The sequence below is a fragment of the Rhinolophus sinicus genome, chromosome X (genome assembly GCF_036562045.2).
Source record: "Rhinolophus sinicus isolate RSC01 chromosome X, ASM3656204v1, whole genome shotgun sequence".
Classification (NCBI taxonomy): Eukaryota; Metazoa; Chordata; class Mammalia; order Chiroptera; family Rhinolophidae; genus Rhinolophus; species Rhinolophus sinicus.
The window spans coordinates 1,119,854-1,142,561 of record NC_133768.1 but is presented as its reverse complement, the minus strand read 5'-3'; the positions used below and the strand labels follow the sequence as shown (position 1 = coordinate 1,142,561).

The window sequence follows — 22,708 nt, the reverse complement described above, 5'->3', positions numbered from 1 at the left end:
ACCCCTTACAAAGTGATAACCACCTCTCCCAATCTACTACCCCTCTGACATCATATATAGAAGTTAAAAATCAACTGACTCTATTCCCTATGCTGTACTCCACTACATACAATTTACATATTAATTATAGTTGACGTTCATTATTATTCAGCTTCAGCTTCAGGTGTACACTGCAGTAGTCAGGCATTTACACCGTCCATGAAGTGGTCTCCCTAATAAGACAAGTGTCCATAGGATACTCTACAAAATCTTTACAACGTTATTTATTATACTTCCCAAGCTGTCTTTCGTATCCCCATGACACTCTTGTGGTTACCAATTTGGGCTTTCTCGTGTCCTCACCACCCTCATCCCCACTTTGCTCCCACCTAGCAACCCTCAGTACTTTCTCTATATCTCTGAGTTGTTGTGTCAATTTTTGAGGGTCAGTCCTAACACTTAATAACACCAGATGACACTGGTGGATGACAGGGTTTGTGGCTGGTGTATGTGTACCTTGACTTTCTCCCCATTTTTAGTGGCTTTTGTGATAAATGTGTACTTTTTCAGACTGTGGATTATCCAGGAAAGTTATTACATAACAGAGTAGTAGATCTCAAGCACTACAATGGTGTGTCCAAATTCAGGTGATTGATGTGTAGTGGCAAACCCATAGCCCAAAAAGATGGTCAGCAGCAGGGTGACCCAGACAGTAGCCTTGAGAAGGTTTCAAAGGTCAGATGTACTCACACTTCCAGGATGAGGTGGAGTCAGTGCCCTTCTCAACCCAGAGACAACTGGGTCAACTTTTAGCACGTGTCACAAGTCTAGTATGCATATGCAGTGGTAGACTCCATATCAAAAAATGAAGAATGCTTTACTTTGTTTCCAGTCTGTGATGGTGGACAGGTAGCCTTGATCAGTGCAATGACGCAATCCAGTTGGCACTCGTAGTAATGTGTATGGTGCAGGCTTGATCAGTAACTTGATTTCAGTGAGCACAGGTATCTGTGTGAATAACCCAGATGATTGACTTCGTTGCTGTGATTTATTTCACCAGTTTGTGGTGCTAAAGACGGAGGTCTTTAATCTGCCAGGAGACAACATAGCTAGGAAGGTTTTTCAGGGAGAGTATAGGCCAGAGCAATGTAATTGAATCGTGCCCATCTAACAGAGCAGCCATGTCTTCTGTTGGTTCTTCATACGTGGTGCTGAGAGAGAGACCAAGGACGGCATCCAGTGGGACACCATTGGGTTTCAGCTCAGCTGAACCATCAGTAAACCAGACCCATACATTTGGAGAGCCTCTGTGAATCCCACTGAGCCAATAACTTTGCTTCAGACAACAGATGTGCAACACAATAGCAGATAGTTCTGTGTGTAAAGTTGAGATGCTGTTGGTTCTGGCGGCTAAACTCTTGACTGTACCATTTTGATTTGGCAGATGAAAATTCTTTGAACTTTGTTACATGATTAGTTTTATGGACTGAGTTACCAATCCAAAAGGAGAGTATGAGGCTAGAGACTCAAAGGGCTCCGTGGATTAGGTGCTCAGTGTTTACAAGAGCCTAAAGGCAAGCTGCTTTTGAAAAGGAATGCATCTGGGAATTCTGGGAGGCTGCTCTTATATTCTGGCCTTTACCACAGAGACTTGCAGCAGAGTGGAATCATTCAGGGTTCTGAGCCCCAAAGGGACCCTATTCATGGCTTTTCCAATGAGAGAACCCCGAGTGGCACTTCGAGGATGGTAAAGGCAAAGCTAATTGCAGTTTTTATATAACACAATTTGTACTATACATTCAGATAATAATAACAATAATAATTATTATTATTATAAGAATAATGATACATTGATTCAGCCCAAAGCTGATTGGTCTAGCTTCCTTTGCTTACTATTGAATCCTGCCCAAACCCCGTACGTTTAACTCAGTAACTTCCCACTGCCACAGAACCACATGGCACAGTGATTTGGGTACCTGTTTCCAGCAGAACCATAAAATCTTATGTCCCTCTATTCTCCACAGTGCGCAAATATACTAGGATGTGTGTGTTTAGCCTTTGGTTTTATTTATTTGGGCATGGGCAGACCATGGTCCCAGCCGAAGCAATCTTTCTTAAGGCTACACAGAGAGACATCACTGGACGTGAAGAGACAGAGTTGGTTGACATCCATACACAAACATATTTTCTCTTTTACTTTTGAGCAGTTTTGAATGCCTAACCAGGCTGTTTGCCTGGATGCCTTAACCTTCACTTGGGTTTGAAGGTCAGGCATAGATAAAAGATTAGTCCTGTGTGGTAACTTTTAAAAGCCTGTATTCATCTCCTTTTGCATTCTTTGTCTTGTAAGGATTTACTCTGTTTTTTTGTTTGTTTGTTGTTTTTATTTTGACTGATGGTTGTGCCTTGTCCCCTGGTTACTGAAGTCCGTTCTTGTGCCTTCACTGTTTTTATCTAAACCTTCCCAGGACAGCTCTTCAAAGGGCACAACAAAGGCTGGCTCATGTACAGGTTTCTCTGGGAGCTGCAAGAAAGATTGAGTGGGACCATAAGCCTTTAAAAATAATGTCTGTGTTGTTTCCTTGGAACTGGTAGCCTGCACTGATAGTGTAGGCAGCTGTTTTTAGGCCACTGTTGACCTAGCGTACGGGGAATTGCAGGCAGGACGTTTGAGTCACATAGTGCTCGCTTACTACATAGTAGCTTTTTTATTCACTAAGCTTTTCATTTGGTCTCTGGGCTTTTATTTTGTGTTGTGTTTTAGAAGATTCCAGAGATCTTCAGGAGTTGATTCTGATATATTCTGCCTGCTATTAACTGGTGAAGGGTAAGAGCCTTGATGTTCTGTAATCCCCAATTATGACAGTCCTTGTTCTTTTGCCACCTTTGGTAAAAGAAGTGTCATTATTTTATAAACCACTATGAAATTGGGGCGATGTCAAATGATGACATGCTTATTGATTGTACCATGTACAAGAAGTAAAAAAATAAAAAAGTACATTTAAACACAGACAAGGAAATGGATAACTGTATTTTTCTCAACTGCCTATTTTTCCTCCCTTGATTACCTTTGACTTAACCTCTTCCTCCATATGTTTTTCCTTCTCATTTCCTCTAGCTTGTGATTGGCACGATGGAAGAATCGAGCATTTGCAGGATAGGAGAAAAAGCATGTATGCTGTGTAAATCTCAGTCAAAGAATAATCTTCAGCATCGTGAGTCAAATCCTGGTGGCAGAATTAATAGACATTCACTGGAAGAGGATGAAGGCAGTATCTGTATAGAGTTTGGTGAGCCCAGTGTACTGTATTCATGTGTCAGAAGAGGAACCTCCTGGGCCAGAAGGTGGAACAGATCCCTCTGATAGTGAACAAGATACAAAGTGCAACAGGAACTAAGGAAAAACCTTAGGTAATAATTAATCTCTGCTCAGTGGTTGGACGTTTTCACATGCTACTCATTGTGCTTATATTTTCTGCAGCACAGTGACTATGGAATATGGCCAGTTTTGAGGTATGTGCTGTTTAGCTAATACATCTATTTTCTTTGGTCTGCTGCAATTATATGCAGGAAGCAAAAATAAAAGAGTAGTAAGTTTAGTTACTGGAATCTTTGTCACTTCTCTCTGAATAATCAAGGCTTGTTTTCCCTAAAAACATTTGTGGCGAGTTTGATAGAAGTGGTCTTTGTGGTAGAAGTGGACTTTGAGTTCCCTGTTGTTAGATCCTTTAACACAATCCAACCAATAATTACTGTTAAAACTGTTTATGTGCTCAGTTTTCTTTAAGGAATATTCATTGAAATTTGGAAGTGACAAATGTGATCCATTTTCTAGAACATGTGTTAATAAGACTGGATTTCAGAGGATGTTTTCCACTCTTCTGCTGTCTTGTTTTGATAGTTTTGCCTAAGAATGTGACATGTTGTATTTCATGAATGAAATCTAAAAGCTTTATTGTGCCTCACTGGTTTATACTATTATATGTAACATTTCCGTTGTCTGATGTGAGTACTTCAATACATGATTCAAATGGGATTTTTTTTCCATTATCAAATTTATGCTATCCTTGAAGACTTTAAAGTTTGCAGAAATAATTTTTCTTAATTTATTTTTTAAATTTATTGGGGTGACAATTGTCAGCAAAACTACATAGATTTCAGGTGCACAGTTCTGTACTACATCATCTATAATCACGTTGTGTGTTCACTACCTAGAGTCAGTTCTCCTTCCATCATACAACTTCCTTCCTTATATTTGATCCCCCTTACCCTCATCTCCCACCCCCCACCCCTCTTACCCTCTGATAACCACAAAACTATTGTCTGTGTCTATGAGTTTCTGTTTCTAATTTGTTTGTCTTGTTCTTTTGTTGTTTTTGGTTTATATACCTCATATAAGTGAAATCACATGTTTCTCTGCTTTTTCTGTCTGACTTATTTCGCTCAGCATTACACTCTCAAGATCCATCCATGTTGTAACAAATGTTCCTATATGATCTTTTCTTACCGCCGAATAGTATTCCATTGTGTTTATATACCACAACTTCTTTATCCATTCATCTATCAAAGGACATTTTGGTTGTTTCCGTGTCTTGGCCACCATAGACAAAGCTGCAGTGAACATTGGACACATGTGTCTTTATGTATAAATGTTTTCAGATTCTTTGGGTAGATACCCAGGAGAGGGATTGCTGGGTCATATGGTAATTCTATTCGTAATTTTTTGAGGAACCTCCACACTGCCTTCCATAATGGCTGCACCAGTCTGCATTCCCACCAACAGTGTATGAGGGTTCCTTTTTCTCCACAGCCTCTCCAACACTTGTTACTATTTGTCTTGTTGATGATAGCCATTCTGACTGGGGTGAGGTGATATCTCATTGTGGTTTTGATTTGCATTTCTCTGATGATTAGTGATGTTGAGCATTTTTTCATATGTCTATTTGCCATTTGTATGTCCTCTTTGGAGAAATGTCTCTTCAGGTCCTCTGCCCATTTTTCAATTGGGTTGTTTGTTTTTTTGTTGTTGAGTTGCATGAGTTCCTTGTATATTCTGGATATTAGCCCCTTATCAGAGGCACTGTTTGCAAAAATCTTCTCCCATTCAGTTGGTGGCCTCTTTATTTTGTCGATGGTTTCTTTTGCTGTGCAGAAGCTTTTAAGTTTCATATAGTCCCATTTGTTTATTTTAGCTTTTACTTCTATTGCCTTTGGAGTCAGATTCATAAAATGCTCTTTGAACCCAAGGTCCATAAGTTTAGTACCTATGTTTTCTTCTATGCAGTTTATTGTGTCAGGTCTTATGCTTAAGTCTTTGATCCATTTTGAATTAATTTTGGTGAATGGTGACAAATAGCAATCCAGTTTCATTCTTTTACACATGGCTATCCAATTCTCCCAGCACCATTTATTGAAGAGGCTGTCTTTCCTCCATTGTATGTTTTTAGCTTCTTTGTCAAAAATTATCTGCCCATATTTATGTGGTTTTATTTCTGGGTTCTCAATTTTATTCCATTCGTCTATGTGTCTGTTATTCTGCCAATACCATGCTGTTTTGATTATTGTAGCCTGGTAGTACAATCTGAAGATAGGGAATGTGATAACTCCAGTATTGTTCTTTTTTCTTAAGATTGCTTTGGCTATTCGGGGTCTTTTGTGGTTCCAAACAAATCTGATGATTTTTTGTTCTATTACTTTAAAAAATGCCATTGGGATTCTGATGGGGATTGCATTGAATCTGTATATTGCTTTGGGTAATATGGCCATTTTAACTATGTTGATTCTTCCAATCCATGAGCACGGAATGTCTTTCCATTTCTTTGTGTCTTCTTCAATTTCTTTCAAAAATGTCTTATAGTTTTCAGCATATAGGTCTTTCACATCCTTGGATAAGTTTATTCCTGGTATTTCATTCTTTTTGCTGCAACTGCAAAATGAATTGTTTTTTTTTTATTTCTTTTTCTGAAATTTGATTGTTAGTATATAGGAATGCAAGGGACTTTTGTATGTTGATTTTGCAGCCAGCAACTTTACTGTATTCCTTGATTGTTTCTAATAGCTGTTTGGTGGAGTCTTTAGGGTTTTCTATATATAGCATCATGTCATCTGCAAAGAGTGATAATTTAACTTCTTCATTCCCAATTTGGATGCCTTTTATTTCTTTCTCTTGCCTGATTGCTCTGGCAAGGACTTCCAACACTATGTTGAAAAGCAGAGGTGATAGGGGACAGCCCTGTCATGTTCCTGAATGTAGAGCAAAGGCTTCAGTTTTTCACCGTTAATTATGAGATTAGCTGAGGGCTTGTCATATATGGCCTTTACTATGTTAAGGTATTTTCCTTCTGTAACTATTTTATTAAGTGTTTTAATCATAAATGGATGTTGTATCTTGTCAAATGCTTTTTCTGCATCAATTGATATAATCATGTGATTTTGTCCTTTATTTTGTTTATGTGATGTATCACATTGATGGATTTGCGGATGTTGAACCATCCTTGTGCTCCGGGGATGAACCCCACTTGGTTGTGATGAATAATATTTTTACGCATTGTTGTATTCGATTTGCTAGAATTCTGTTTAGGATTTTTGCATCTGTATTCATCAGAGATATTGGTCTGCAGTTTTCTTTTATTGTGTTGTCCTTAGCAGGTTTTGGTATCAGGGTAATGTTGGCCTCATAAAATGAGTTAGGGAGTACTGTCTCTTCTTCAATATTTTGGAAGAGTTTGAGCAGGATTGGTATTAGATCCTCTTTGAAGGTTTGGTAGAATTCACTAGTGAAGCCATCTGGTCCCGGACTTTTGCTTTTGGGAAGGTTTTGGATGACTGATTCAATTTCGTTACTGGTGATCGGTCTGTTTAGATTTTCCAGTTCTTCATGGTTCAGCCTTGGAAGGCTATATGTTTCTAAGAACTTGTCCATTTCTTCTAGGTTATTGAATTTGGTGGCATATAGTCCTTCATAGTATTCTTGGATGATCCTTTGTATTTCTGTGGTGTCCGTGATAACTTCCCCTTTTTCATTTCGGATTTTGTTAATTAGTGTCTTCTCTCTTTTTATCTTAGTGAGTCTAGCCAAGGGTTTGTCAATTTTGTTAATCTTTTCAAAGAACCGGCTCTTTGTCACATTAATTTTTCTATTGTCTTTTTGTTCTCTATTTCATTTAGTTCTGCTCTGATTTTTGTTATTTCCTTTCTTCTGCTGACTTTGGGTTTCACTTGTTCTTTATCTAGTTCTTTAAGGTGTAACATGAGATTATTTATTTGGGAGTTTTCTTGTTTCTTGAGATAGGCCTGTAATGATATAAATTTCCCTCTTAAAACTGCTTTCATTGCATCCCCAAAATTTTGGTAGGATGTATTTTCATTGTCACTTGTTTCTATGTATCTTTTAATCTCTCCTCTAATTTCTTCCTTGACCCAGTCGTTCTTTAAAAGTATTTTGTTTAATCTCCATGTCTTTGTGTTTTTTCCTGCTTTCTTTTTGCAGTTGATATTCAAGTTCAAAGCCTTGTGATCAGAGAATATGCTTGGTATGATTTCAATCTTCTTAAATTTGCTGAGGCTGATTTTTTTCCCCAATATATGGTCTATCCTTGAGAATGTTCCGTATACACTAGAAAAGAATGTATAGTCTGATGTTTTAGGATGAAGTGCTCTATAAATGTCAATTATGTCCATTTCATCTAATGTGTCATTTAGAGCTACTATTTTGTTATTTATTTTCTGTTTGGATGATCTGTCCATAGCTGTCAATGATGTATTTAAGTCCCCTAGTATAATTGTGTTTTGGTCAATTTCTCCCTTTAGTTCTGTTAGTAGTTGCTTGGTATATTTCGGTGCTCCCTGATTGGGGGCATAAATATTGATGACTGTTATGTCTTCTTGTTGTACAGTCCCCTTCACCATTATGAAATGTCCATCTATGTCTCTTGTTATCTTTTTCACCTGAATTCTGTTTCATCTGATATCATTATGTCTACACCTGATTTTCTCTGGGTACCATTTGCTTGGAGTGTCAATTTCCACCCTTTCACTTTGAGTCTATGCTTGTCCTTGTAGCTGAGATGTGTCTCTTGGAGACAGCATATGGTTGGGTTTAGTTTTTTGATCCAATCTGCTACTCTGTGCCTTTTTATTGGTGAGTTCAGTCCATTTACATTTAGGGTGATTATTGATATGTGAGGATTTCCTGTCATTCTATCTTTAGTTTTCTGGTAAGGCTGTGTCTCCATTGTTTCTTTGCCTTTTTGTTGTTGTCTATTATTTCTGTGTGGTGGTATTCTATGATGTTTCCCTCTGTTTCTTCTTTTATTACAGTATATATTTCAGTTCTGGATTTTTTTTTGAGTGGTTACCCTTAAGTTTATGTAAAAGAAAGTTTGATATTTAGAGTATTCCATTTTCTTCAGCACGCTTACTTTCTCCATTCCCATATTCCGGTTCAGGCCTTTACTCTCCCCTTTTTTATGTTTTGGTTGCCACAAATTGTCCCTGTTGATGGTGGTCGAATAGCCTCCTTTAGTATTTCTTGTAGTGCAGGTCGTGTATTAGAAAATTCCCTCAGCTTCTGTATGTCTGGAAAGGTCTTTATTCCTCCTTCATATCTAAAGGATATCTTTGCTGGATATATTATTCTTGGCTCATAATTTCTCTCTTTCAATAGTTTGAATATTTGGTTCCACTCCCCCTGGCTTGTAGAGTTTCTGCTGAAAAATCTGATGATAATCTAATGGGCTTTCCTTTGTTGGTTACCATCTTCTTTTCCCTGGCTGCCTTGAGGATTCTTTTTTTGTCGTTGATTTGAGATAGCTTCAATACAATATGCTTTGGAGAAGGCCTGTTGGGATTGAGGTAATTAGGTGTTCTAGTTGCTTCTTAGATTCGAGGATCCAGTTCTGTCCACAAGTTTGGGAAGTTCTCATCAACAATTTGTTTGAATATATTCTCTGTTCCCTTCTCTCTTTTTTCTCCTTCTGGTATGCCCATTATTTTATCTTGCTCTTTCTGATGGAGTCAGAAAGTTCTTGTAGAGTTCTTTAATTTTTTAAATCTCAAGTCTCTTTCTTCCTCCATCTGTGTAATTTCCAGGTTTCTATCTTCGATGTCACTGATTCTTTCCTCCATCTGGTCAACTCTAGTATCTAAGCTGGCTATTTCAGTCTTAATTTCTTCTATTGAGTTCTTAATCTCCAGAAATTCTATTTGGTTCTTTTTTAAAGTTTCAATCTCTTTCGTAAAATGCTCATGTTGTTCTTTGATTGTGTTTCTGAGTTCGTTATACTGCCTTTCTTTGTTTTCTTGCCTCTCGTTGAGTTTTTTCAGAACTGCAATCTTGAATTCTCTGTCGTTTAAGTCACATATTTCCATATCTTTAAGTTCCTTTTCTGAAGACTTTTCACTTTCTTCCTGAGCTTTCTTGTTGCCTTGGTTATTCATGGCAATTACTGATTTATTATTTCTCTTCCTAGACATCTACAGGAGTGGATTCTGCAACAGGTTGTTAGGAAGAGGTCTTTCTTTTGTTTTCCAGTACTTGTTGGTAGAGTGTTTTATTTTCTCTCCGACTGCAGCCTCTGTTTCTCTCTCACACAATAGTGCTATGTTTTCTCTGGCTACTATTCTGGCTTCTCACACAATGGAGGGATTCCCTGAGAGACCGGCTTCTCCTCTGTTAACAGTTTGCCTGGGTCATAGAGCTTTTGAAGTTCCAAAGCTTTTCTTGCACCAGATTCAGAGCCTGTGTGTTTCAGCAGTTCTGTTTACTTCTGCAGCGGTCCGCCCAGATAGGTGGGAACAGGGTGGGGTGGGTTGTGAGAGGTGGCCCAGAGCAATATTGGCGACCACCACCACAGCCAGTCCTGCTTCCACAGTTCCCTCCCCTCTGCTGCCAGAACTAGTTGGGCTGGGACTCTCTGTCTGCTGACCACAGTTTCAGAACTGCAAATATTATGTTCATTTGAACTGACTGCTACTGTTCCCCTTCTAGCACTGTGTAGGTGGGGAAGGGTGAGCTCTGGGATGGTAGGGAGGAGGCAGCTAGTCTCAGTGCCTAAGACTTTAATTCTCTCTGGCAGTGAGGGTGTCATGCGAGGTGGCCAACAGGGCCCCTCTCCTGCTCCCCACATAAGAATGCAGGATATGGCTAGCCCAAAAAGGAACACCCATGGAGCCATAGATAGGGGAGTCATACGACTATATTCTCTCTGTTGGCTGGGCGAGACACAGGCAATAGTAACCACACTATCTGCAGTCAGCTATCCAGTTGTCTGCCAACCAACCAACCAATCAACGCAGCACTGGAGTTACATCAGTTACCAATTAGCCAACTGGCTACAGCTGATGGCCAACCAATCACAGCTGATGGCCAATCACTACCTGAGCCAGCACCTCCCCATGCGAGGTCCAGAGCCTGTAAACTTCTTTCTGGGACTCTGTCCCAAACAGGGCTTAAACCACTGTTTTCAGCTTTCTCCCCTCAGTCTTTGCTCCAAGGACTCTGCTGTGAGCTTTGCATTCAGCCGTATTATATGCTGGCCCTCAGCCAGTGGGCCATAAGTGGAGCCCTAGCAGTCCAAGTTCTTCCCTCCCCCACAGCTGTGGTAGTTCTGGGATGCAGTGAGCTCGCAGCACTGAGCTAGGTCTGTGTCCTGTGCCCATGTGGCCCCACTCTCCACACTTCTCCCATCCCTCCTTCCCTGCTCATGCAATTTGCCTACCTTTAGGTGAATTCAGTAGTAAGCCTCTTCGTCTTGCCTGTCTGCTGTGCAAGGAGTCCTTTGTGGAGTTATAGTTGCTCAATTTGTTGTAAATTCCAGGGTAGATTTTCAGATTCTCACCTCAAGCTGCCTTTTTGGTGATGTCACTCTCCTGAAAAGCTAATTTCTAATAGATAGAAGAACCAGCCAAACTTTCTAAATGCTCTTGGTATGTATGTGATTTTAAGATTTCAGGAGAATCCATACTTTTAAGGAAATACAGGCATCAGAGTTATCATACCTTAATATAAAAGACTTTTGGTTTGCATCTTGGCATTGCCATGAGATATCTATGTGACCTTGGGAAAGTAACATCTCGAGTCTTATTTTTACTTTTTTTTTAAATGGGGGAAATAATTACAAGATGAAGTATGGGAAGAGTGTATAGTCCATGCTCAGTACATAATGTTTATTAAATAAAAAATACCTTCTCATTGCACTTCTTGGACTATAATATTTTTTCTTTTGTTTTTATAAATTAAAGTTTATTGGGGTGACAATTGTTAGTAAATTTACATAGATGTCAGGTGAACAATTCTGTAATACATTATCTATATCTCACATTCTGTGTTTACCACCCAGAGTCAGTTATCTTTCCATCACCATATATTAGACTCTGTTTACCTTCCTCTAGAACCCCTCTCCCCTCCTACCATCTGGTAATCCCTAATCTATTGTGTACACCTCTGAGTTTTTCTTCCTTCATTTGTTTATCTTATTCTTTTGCTGTTTTCAGGTTTATATACCACATATCAGTGAAATCATACTCCTTTCTACTTTTTCTGTCTGACTTATTTCGCTTAGCATTATAATCTCAAGATCCATCCATGTTGTGACAAATGGTCCTATTTCATCTTTTCTTGTTGCCAAATAGTATTCCATTGTGTGTATATACCACAACTTTATCCATTCATCTATCAATTGACATTTTGGTTGTTTCCATGTCTTGGCCACCGTAAATAAAACTGCCATGAACACTTGAACACACGTGTCTTTATGGATAAGTGTTTTCAGATTTTTTGGGTAGATTCCCAGGAGAGGGATTACTGGGTCATACGGTAACTCGATTTTTTGAGGAATCTCTTATGTTGCTTCCATAGTGGCTGCACCAATCCAAATTCCCACCAACAGCATATGAGGGTTCTTTTTTCTCCACTGCCTCTCCAACACTTGTTATTATTTCTCATTCTGATGATAGCCATTCTAACTTGTGTGAGGTGGTATCTCATTATGCTTTTTATTTGCATTTCTCTGATGATTAGTGATGTTGAAGATTTTTTCATATGTCTATTGGCCATAAGAATGTGTGTTTTTTTTTTAATTGGCAAAATGAATTGTTTTTATTTATTTATTTATTTTTCTGATATTCCATTGTTAATATATAGGAATGCAATGAACTTTTGTACATTGATTTTGTAGCCGGCAACTTTACTGTATTCATTTATTGTTTCTAATAGCTTTTTGATGGAGTTTTTAGGGTTTTCCATATATAGCATCCTGTCATCTGCAAAGAGTGACAATTTAACTTCTTCAGTCCAATTTGGTTGTCTTTTATTTATTTATCTTGCCTGATTGCTCTAGCTAGGACTTCCAAAAGTATGATGAAAAAACAGAGGTGTTAGGGGACAGCCGTCTCATGTCCTGGGTGGAGCAACATGCTTTGGTATTTTACCATTAATTATGATAGTAGCTGATGGTTTGTCATATATGGCATTTATTATGTTAAGGTATTTTCCTTCTGTACCTATTTTATTAAGTGTTTTAATCATAAATGGATGTTTTATCAAATCAAATGCTTTTCTGCATCTGTTGATATAATCATATGATTTTTGTCCTTTGTTTTGTTTATGTGGTACCACATTGATTGTTTTGCATATGTTGAACCATCCTTGTACCTCTGTGATGAACCTTACTTGGTCATGAAAGATAATCTTTTCTATGCATTGTTGCATTTGATTTTCTAGAATTTTGTTTAGGATTTTTGCACATGTATTCATCAGAGATTGGTCTGTAATTTTCTTTTTTGTGTCTTATCATTACCAGGTTTTGGTATCTTGGTAATGCTGGCCTCATAAATTGAGTTAGGGAGTATTGTCTTGTCTTTGATTTTTTGGGGAAAGGTTGTGTAGGACAGGTATTAAATCCTCTTTGAATGTTTGGTGGAATTCAGTTGTGAAACCATCTGGTTTTGGACTTTTGCCTTCGGGAAGGTTTTGGATGACTGATTCAATTTCCTTACTTTTGATCAGTCTATTTAGATTTTCCAATTCTTTGTGATTCAGCTTAGGAAGACTATATGTTTCTAAGAACATATCCATTTCTGTAGCCCTTCATAGTATTCTTGGATGTTCCTTTTTATTTCTGTGGCATCAATGATAACTTTCCCTCTTTCATTTCTAATTTTGTTTATATATATATATATATATATATATATATATATATATATATATATATATATATATATATATATATATATATTTAGCTTGGTGAGTCCAGCCAAGGGTTTGTTAATTTTATAAATCTTTTCAAAGAACCACTTCTTTGTTGCATTATTTTTTCCTGTTGTCTTTTTGTTCTCTAGTTCATTTAGTTCTGCTGTGATTTTAATTATTTTCTTTCTTCTGCTGACTTTGGGTTTCATTTATTCTTCTTTTTCTAGTTCTTTAAGGTGTCAACAAAGGTGTTCTTAATAGCTATAAATATGTAACCTAATTAAAGTGTTTTTAATATCTGTGAATATGTTGCTTGACATGCTTCTTGGGCATGAGCTACTTTTTCTTCAGACGTTTGACTTATCAACATCTATTCCTCATTAAAGCTTTATTGAAGTGTCCAGAAGACTGCCATTTTATTGGTTATGGTAAAATAGAGAAAATGGCTCTCTATCTATAATATTGTGTTCGCACCAGGACTCCTGAGGGCTGGTTATTTGTTTCAGTAATCAGTTTCTGTATGTTCTTGTAGAAAAGTAAAACTAGACAGTGTTGATTCATAAGACGTTTTCCTAAAAGATTCATTTTTGTTTTTAAGAAAAAAGATGTTCAGATTGGTTTTCTTTGTACACTTAATTATTTGTATACTTTCCTTCCACAACTGATTAAGTGGGTATTAGGAAAGGTTCCATGACTGTAATTCCAATACTTTCAACTGTGACTCAGAAGTTTTACTGCACTTTCTAGATAAATGTAACTTGCTTGTTACTTTAGCTGGAGGATAACAAAAATAATCAGAAGCGAATGAAGATTCTAAAGAAGACACAAATCCAGATCATGAAGGAGACAGTTCATTTGCAGAGTGAACACAGCAAGGCTGCCTTGGTGAGAAGCAAACTAAAGTCTCTTTACAGGGAACTTCAGCATCACAACAAATCATTAAAGGTTAGTTGGTTCACTGTGCATCTATCTGAAGTAAATCGTTGCTTCACTTTCTTTAGCAGATTTAGTTATAGACATGGCTCCTAGGTTATTTCGTACATCTGGTAGATTAGGTTCCTGAGCAGAGAGAAGAGAGGGCTTTGTGTGTTCTCAGACACTTACTACCTTGACACATATTTTGCTTGGGCTAGTGTTGTGTAGTGAGGTCATTGTAAATCTAAGATTCCCTTTCTATGTAACTTTTGTTTTCAGATGCAAGGTAGAGCTCCTTCATGGTCCTCACATTTGATCACAGGGGACCTAGTGTCCTGCTCAGGAATGTTATATCCACAGTTCTCCTGCTTAGGAAGCTCAAGGTTGCCAGATATTCTGGTGGTCATTAATATAGTTGATTACCATGTCGTCCTTGCATAAGGAGTGAACAGTCCAGCTGAAGTGAAGAAACTAGTAGCAATAGACTTGAGTTGGAATATGTTTGAGAATGAAAAGCAGTTTTTACAGCTCTGCTATGGATGCTGATTGACTGGTTTACTTAACTACTCTCTGGCTTTCTTCAGCTGTTCAGTTGCTAAATGCTTGAGACTGTTACTTTTTCCTTGGTTGATGATAAAGCAAGAGGGAGCAGGTATCAAGATTTGCATTGACATGGAATGAAGGAAAGAGCAGAATCATTAGAAGTAATTCCCATGATGGAAACATGTCTGCTTTTAGCAATAGGTAAGAAGGTACAGTTGAAGTATGATTTCAAGTAAGCAGAATTTCTAATTACCCTATTACAGCAAACACACGGTCCTAGAATGTAGGACCATTCATGAAACTAATCCTCACCTGGTATGAGGGTGTTCTTTTCCTCGCTTTTGAAACCTAGGATTTTGATACAATAAAAGTAGCCTGTTGTCCCCCTGTCCTCCATAGCAAGTCAGCACTTTGACTGTACTGATAATTGTTTAGATAAATGTCTTTGATGCTTATATCACAGGAAGAATTAAAAGTAAGCTTTTTAAAATAAAGGTTTCATTTGTCCCTTGCCCTCTATGGAATGGAAGGTGTAACACAAAAAGTAAGCTGTTAGATGTTATAATCTCTTAAGGCTGATGTGATGCAGGTGATGTCTTGCCTAACCACTGAGTAAGGTAGTTGGGAAAATAATGTGGAAGGAGCTAAGCAGACTGTGCGGAGAAGCTTCTCACTTTTACTTTAGTGCAGGGAATATCCATCCAGATGGTCAGATTATCCTTATTTTATAGCAGGGTACTTTGTGTCTCTGATTATTTACTAAGGAAAATGTGGTTGCTTTTAAGTGAGAGCTTTCTGGTCATAGATCAGGAGAAAGAATTGTCGGTCAGAAGCAACACCTTGGGCAGCATAAAATGAACTCACAATGCTAGCAGTAGCTGTTTTTGAGCACTTTATCTATAGGTTTATTCTATTAACATTAATTATTTTGGATAATAAGGAAGAAAATATGCAGCAAGCCCGAGAAGAAGAAGAAAGTTGTAAAAAAGCAACTTCACATTTCCAATTTACTTTAAAAGCAATCCAAGTACAGCTGAAACAGCATGAAATTCACAACACCAAATTCCAGCAGGAAAACATTGAATTGGGAGAGAAGCTGAAGCTCTCACTGGACAGTCCACCCTGAGCAAGGAGGTAAAGAAAGAAGTTTTCTTTATTTAGCTCAGTTTACCAAAAACTTTTCACCATTCATTGTGAACTTTAAACTAATGTCACAGGACAGAATTTTACAGCTATTATATGTGCACAGTGGAAGTCAGACATTTCTTAGGAAAGGACTAGGCACCATGTGAATGAAGGACTAATTGGGATTGTCATAGACGTCAATGGATTTGGACAAGTGAGGTAATTTTCAGGCGATAGGTTAAGTTTACTTGTTTGACATGTGATACTAGAATAAGATGATTTTCGTATATCGATTGTTTTTACCCCCATATCCAGCCTAACAAGAAATAATAAATATGTGGCTTCAAAATACTCAATATCTCAGATCTATGATAATCTACTACTGTATATAGTTACCTTTGCATTCCACCTACTATACTGTTTGGGAGAGAAAAAAAAATGGACCTTTTATTCCATCACCACTCCTCTTGGTGTCCACTTAACCAGTGAAGAAAAACTTGATAGGAATGATCTGTGGCTGCCGAACCTGATCATTGCATTTATTTTATAAGCTACTATGGAAGTCAAGTAGTGTCTAGATTGGAAGGCAGTTTGGTGTTATCCTGCTCATTTTAGTTTCCTACCGTTCAGAGATCAATTTTGCAGGGAGTAAGTGGTTTTGGATTTTTCATAGGATGCATCTCCTGCCATTATTATGCTAGAATTTAGTAAAATGGTGTTTTTTCTGTTTGTTGCATTTTTACAGAATAACAGACTAAGTAGGTAATTGAACAGGTTAAAGATAATAATTGAAAAACTGACCAATTAAAATGGGTAAAGATATAAGTTGTGTATGAGGTTACAAAATTAAGTTTGCGAACTCATCCTAGAAAAAGTGCAACATACTTCATTGCTGAATATCACGACACTCACTTTCAAAGTACTCCCCTTGGGAAGCTATGCTCCAATGACAGCACCGAGTCTACCCTTCAAAGCAATTTTGTAACTTTTTTCTGGAATGAATATCAGAGTTATTGACATATTACTCTTGATATACTAAATGTCATCAAATGTCTTCCTTTCAACATTTCCTTTATCTTCAGGTAAAGAAAGAAGTCAGACGTCATAGGAATGGCGGCAGCGGGGCGCACTTTTTGAGTTCTCCGTCCGATCTTACCAGAAACGGGAAGCTTATAACCCATCAAAGGACTCTCTGCTCATCATGCAGAACAGCGAAGAGACTCGCGCAGGGATTACTTGCAGGTGGGGAAAAATTGGGCGAGCAGGGGAAGAAGGAAGGGAGCGGAGTGGAGACACGCCGCACCTGTGGCGGCGGTGGGGACGTGGGTTTGAATCGTGGTCCACACCTGTGGCTGTAGAAATTCGGCCCCCACCCTCGGGTTGTGGAAATCTGCTCCGCACCTGTGCCTGTGAAAATCCAGCCCACACCCACGGCTACAGATACGCAGGAGATCCCAGGACGGAGGAGAGCATGGAAGCCAGGAGGTGGGCGCTTTGCCCTGCATCCCACAGCGTACCTCTCCCGCCGCAGGGGCAGCATATCCAGCATTTGAGGCAATAACTTCAGCTGATACCTCCAATTAAGCCTTAGGCTGGACAAAGGACACAAACTCCATACTTGGGCCCCTCCCCCCGCTCTTCCGACCCTCCCCCGCCTTTCTAGAGACTTGATCTGGCCGCTGCACTAAGGAGCAGTGGCAGATTACAGAGGACCCGGGCTCCGGAAGACAGGCGGGCGGCTCTGGCCCAGGGAGGGAGGAGGTTTGCTGGGATGGGAGGGGAATCTTCCGTCCCCAGCCACCACCTTTTCTGGCCTGTGGGAAGAGTGTAAGACAGCGGGCTGGGAAGAGAAGACCCTCCTTCATCCCCAGCCCCCACCCTTTCTGGCTGGCCTAGGGCGGGCAACCACATCCCCAGCTGCAGAGATGCAGGCGTTCCCAGGACAAAGAGAGAACGCATAAGCCAGGAGGCAGACGCTTTACTCTGCGTCCCACAGCAGACCTCTCACCACGCAGAGGCAGCATATCTAGCATTTGAGGCAATCAACCTCCACTGATACCTCCAGTTAAGCCTTAGTCCACCTGATCTGAAGAGCAGTGTCAGATTACAGAGGAGCCTTGGTGCTTGGGCTCTGGGAAGACTGGTGGGCGGCTCTGGCCCAGGGAGGAGGCTGAGAGGAGTGTGGTTTTCGCTGGCCTAGGAGAGGGGGGATTCATCCATCGCCAGCCACCACCTTTTCTGGCCTGTGGGAAGGGTGTGACACAGCTGGGCTGGGAAAGAGAGGACCCCTCCTCCCGTCCCCAGCCCCCACCCTTTCTGGCCTGCCTAGGGCGGGGCAATAACATCGGCGGAGGCACTCCCAGGGATCAGCAGTAAGTGGCAGACGCAGCTCTCAGCTTTCAGCCCCTGAGAAATCTCCCGCCCGCCACACACACACACACAAGGAAGAGGTGCCCTAAGACTTAGGAGAACTGGACACAGGGCTGGTGGTGCTACTCTCAGTGTACGTATGTGCAGGAAGGGCAGAAACTGCACTGGCTTTGTAAAAGCTACTGTCCAGACCCCTCAGCCCCACGCATCTAAAGCTGTAGCCCCAACGTCACTCTGGGCACCAGGTGACCGGCTCTACCGGCACAATATGCAGGGGACTCTGTGCTACAGCAGAGAACAACCTGGAGATTACTTGGTGGGCTTAAGCCACGACTGGTGCTGTTTTTTGTTCTGTTTTGATTTGTCTTTATATCTTTGACATCTTTGCCTGTGTCGAGTGGGGGTTGTCGATTGTTTTTTACATGTGAATGTATTTGATTTTTTCCTTGTTGTTGTTGTGCTTGGTGATTTGTTTTGTTCTGAAATTGCCCTACCAGGGCCCAGCTTAAGAGGCACAAGATTCAACATACCCAGAGGCCAACTCCAGACCAAACCAGAGTACTACCGGGTTTGACCTACAAGTGACACACCCAGAGGGGATTCTTTACAGGCACATAGAGGCCAAACCACATCTAAGTGGTCAACCCTCACGCAGCAGAACACCCTGCATGGGCAGAGCCAAGTCTCACAACTAGTCAGCATAGGAGTTAACCCCACCTACTCACAAGTGAAAAGCAATTAAAGATCTTCTTTAACAGGACAATATACACAACACAAGAGTCACTTTTGGAGCACACACAGGGGAGAAGAACGAAGTAGTGCAAGTGAAATATAAAGGACATTTATTACATACTAATCCAGCAAGAACTAAGAACTCCAGGGCATCTACCTAATACATCGAAGCAAACACAGAGAGTCAGCCAGAATGAGGAAACAAAGAAACATATCCCAAATAAAAGAACAGAAGAAACCTCCAGAAATGGAACTAAATGAAGCAGTGGTAACCAAACTATCAGAGACAGAGTTCAGAATACTGATGATAAGAATGTTTAATGAGCTTAGAGAGGACATCAAGAAGGATGTAGAAATCATAACGAACAACCAGTTAGAATTAAAGAACACAATTACCGAAATAAAGAATTCACTTGAAGGAATTAACAGCAGGTTAGATGAAGCAGAGGATCGAATCAGCGACTTAGAAGACAAGTTAGCAGAGATCACCAAAACAGAACAACAGAAAGAAAAAATAATAAAAAACAATGAAGATGGTTTAAGAGACCTATGGGATAACATCAAGCGCAACAACATGCACATCATAGGAATACCAGAAGGTGAAGAGAAGAAACAAGGGATTGAGAACATATTTGAAGTAATAATGTCTGAAAATTTCCCTAACCTGATGAAGGAAACCAACATACAAGCCCAGGAAGTGCAGAGTTCCAACCAGGATAAACCCAAACAGGTCCACTCCAAGACACATTATAGTTAAAATGGCGAAGATTAAAGACAAAGAGAGAATCCTAAAAGCAGCAAGAGAAAGACAGAGGGTTACATACAAGGGAACTCCCATAAGACTATCAAATGACTTTTCTGCAGAAACATTGAAGGCCAGGAAGGAGTGGCAGGAGATACTCAAAGTGATGGAAAACAAAGGCCTACAACCTAGGTTGCTTTATCCAGCAAGGCTATCATTTAAAGTTGATGGAGAGATAAAGAGCTTCCCAGAAAAGAATAAGCTAAAGGAATTCATTACCACCAAGCCAGGATTGCAAGAAATACTAAAAGGTTTTCTGTAAATAGAAGAAAGATGAAAACAACCTAACTACAAATTTAAAAATGGCAATAACTATGTACTTATCAATAATCACTTTAAATGTAAATGGTTTAAATGCTCCAATCAAGAGACATAGGGTGGCTGAGTGGATAAGAAAGCAAGACCCTTGTATATGCTGTATACAAGAGACTCACCTCAGATCAAAAGACACACACAGGCTGAAAGTGAAGGGTTGGAGTAAGATATTCCATGCAAATGGAAATGAGAAAAAAGCTGGAGTTGCAATACTTATCTCTGACAAAATAGACTTTAAAATGAAGAAAATATTAAAAGACAAAGATGGGCACTATATAATAATAAAAGGATCTATCCGACAAGAGGACATAACCTAGTAAACATCTATGCACCCAACATAGGAGCACCTAAATATATAAAACAGATATTGACTGACATAAAGACAGAGATCAACAGTAACACTATCATAGTAGGGGACTTCAACACACCTCTGACAACAAGGGACAGGTCTTCCAGACAGAAAATCAATATGGAAACAACAGCCTTAAATGACACATTGGACCACTTGGATTTAATCGATATTTTCAGAGCATTCCACCCCAATGCTGCAGAATACACGTTCTTCTCAAGCGCACATGGAACATTCTCCAAGATAGACCATATGTTAGGCCACAAAGCAAGTCTGGATAAATTTAAGAAAATTGAAATCATACCAATTGTCTTCTCTGACCACAGTGCTATGAAATTAGAAATGAACTACAGGAAAAAAACTGGAAGACACACAAATTCATGGAGGCTGAATAATATGTTACTAAATAATGAATGGGTCAAGCAGGAGATCAAGGAAGAAATCAAAAGATATCTCGAGACAACGAAAATGAAAATACAATGACCCCAAATCTATGGGATGCGGCAAAAGCAGTCCTAAGAGGGAAGTTCATAGCACTGCAGGCCTACCTAAAGAAACAAGAAACATCACTAGTCAACAGTTTATCTTCACATTTAAGGGATCTGGAAAAGAGAACAACAAAATAAGCCTAAAGGGAGTACAAGGAAGGAGATAATAAAGATCAGAGCGGAAATAAATGAAATAGAAACCAGAAAAACAATACAAAAGATCAATGAATCCAAGAGTTGGTTCTTAGAGAAGATAAACAAAATTGACAAACCTTTAGCCAGACTCATTAAAAAAAAAGGAGACAGAGGACCCAAATTAATAAAATCAGTAATGAAAGAGAAGTGACAACAGACACCGCAGAGATACAAAAAATTTTAAGAAATTACTATGAGCAACTGTAAGCCAACAAATTTGACAACCTGGAAGAAATGGACAATTTCCTAGATGCACACAACCTTCCAAGGCTAACTCAAGAAGAGACAGAAAACCTGAATAGACTGATTACCACCAAGGAAATTGAATCAGTAATCAACAATCTCCCAACAAACAAAAGCCCTGGACCAGATGGCTTTACCGGTGAATTTTACAGAACGTTCCAAAAAGAATTATCACCTATTCTCCTCAAACTCTTCCAAAAAATCCAGAGGGAGGGAAGACTCCCAAACTTTTTATGAAGCCACTATCACCCTGATCCCCAAATCAGACAAAGACACCACAAAAAAAGAAAACTGCAGGCCGATATCGCTAATGGACATAGATGCAAAAATCCTCAACAAAATACTAGCAAACAGAATTCAGCAATACATTAAAAAGATCATACACCATGATCAAGTGGGATTCATCCCTGGTATGCAAGGGTGGTTCAACATCCGCAAATCAATTAATGTGATACACCACATTAACAAAATGAAAAATAAAAATCACATGATCATATCAATAGACGCAGAAAAAGCATTTGATAAAATTCAGCAGCCATTCATGATAAAAACCCTTAAGAAAGTGGGAATAGAGGGATCATATCTCAACATAATAAAGGCCATATATGATAGACCCACAGCTAACATCATACTCAATGGGGAAAAGCTAAAACCATTCCCCTTAAAATCAGGAACAAGGCAAGGTTGCCCACTTTCTCCACTTCTATTCAACATAGTGCTGGAAGTTCTAGCCACAGCAATCAGACAAGAAAAAGAAATAAAAGGCATCCAAATCGGTAAGGAGGAAGTAAAACTGTCATTATATGCAGATGATATGATACTATATTTAGAGAACCCTAAAGACTCCACCAAGAAACTATTAGAGCTGATAGATGAATTTAGTAAAGTAGCAGGATACAAAATTAATATTCAGAAATCAGTTGCATTTGTATATACCAATAATAAAACATCAGAAGGAGAAATTAAAAAAGCAATTCCATTTACAATTGCTCCAAAGACTATAAAATACCTGGGAATAAATTTAACCAAAGAAGTAAAAGATCTGTACTCAGAAAATTATAAGACACTGAAGAAAGAAATGAAAGAAGATACAAATAGATGGAAACACATACCATGTTCATGGATAGGAAGAATTAATATAGTTAAAATGTCCATACTGCCTAAGGCAATATACATATTCAACGCAATTCCTATCAAACTACCAACGACAATTTTCACAGAAATAGAACATATAATCCTAAAATTTATATGGGATAACAAAAGACCCCGGATATCTTCAACAATCTTGAGAAATAAGAACAAAGTGGGAGGTATAACAATACCTGACTTCAAATTATACTACAAGGCTACAGTAATCAAAACAGCATGGTACTGGCATAAAAACAGACCCATAGATCAATGGAACAGAATAGAGAGTCCAGAAATAAATCCATGCCTATATGGCCATTTAATCTATGACAATG

At 39.1% G+C, this 22,708-nt stretch overlaps 1 protein-coding gene and 1 pseudogene across 1 annotated transcript in view; both read left to right on the top strand.

Moving 5' to 3' along the window:
* The window catches only part of LOC141569623 (gamma-taxilin-like), a 52,067-nt pseudogene that overhangs the window by 17,941 nt on the left and 11,418 nt on the right, over positions 1-22,708 (top strand).
* The window catches only part of LOC141569540 (gamma-taxilin-like), a 300,573-nt gene continuing 281,345 nt past the window's right edge, over positions 3,481-22,708 (top strand). The window contains exon 1 of the mRNA XM_074323200.1: positions 3,481-3,492. The gene's annotated coding sequence lies outside the window, so the exon portion shown is untranslated. The remainder of the gene's footprint in view (positions 3,493-22,708) is intronic.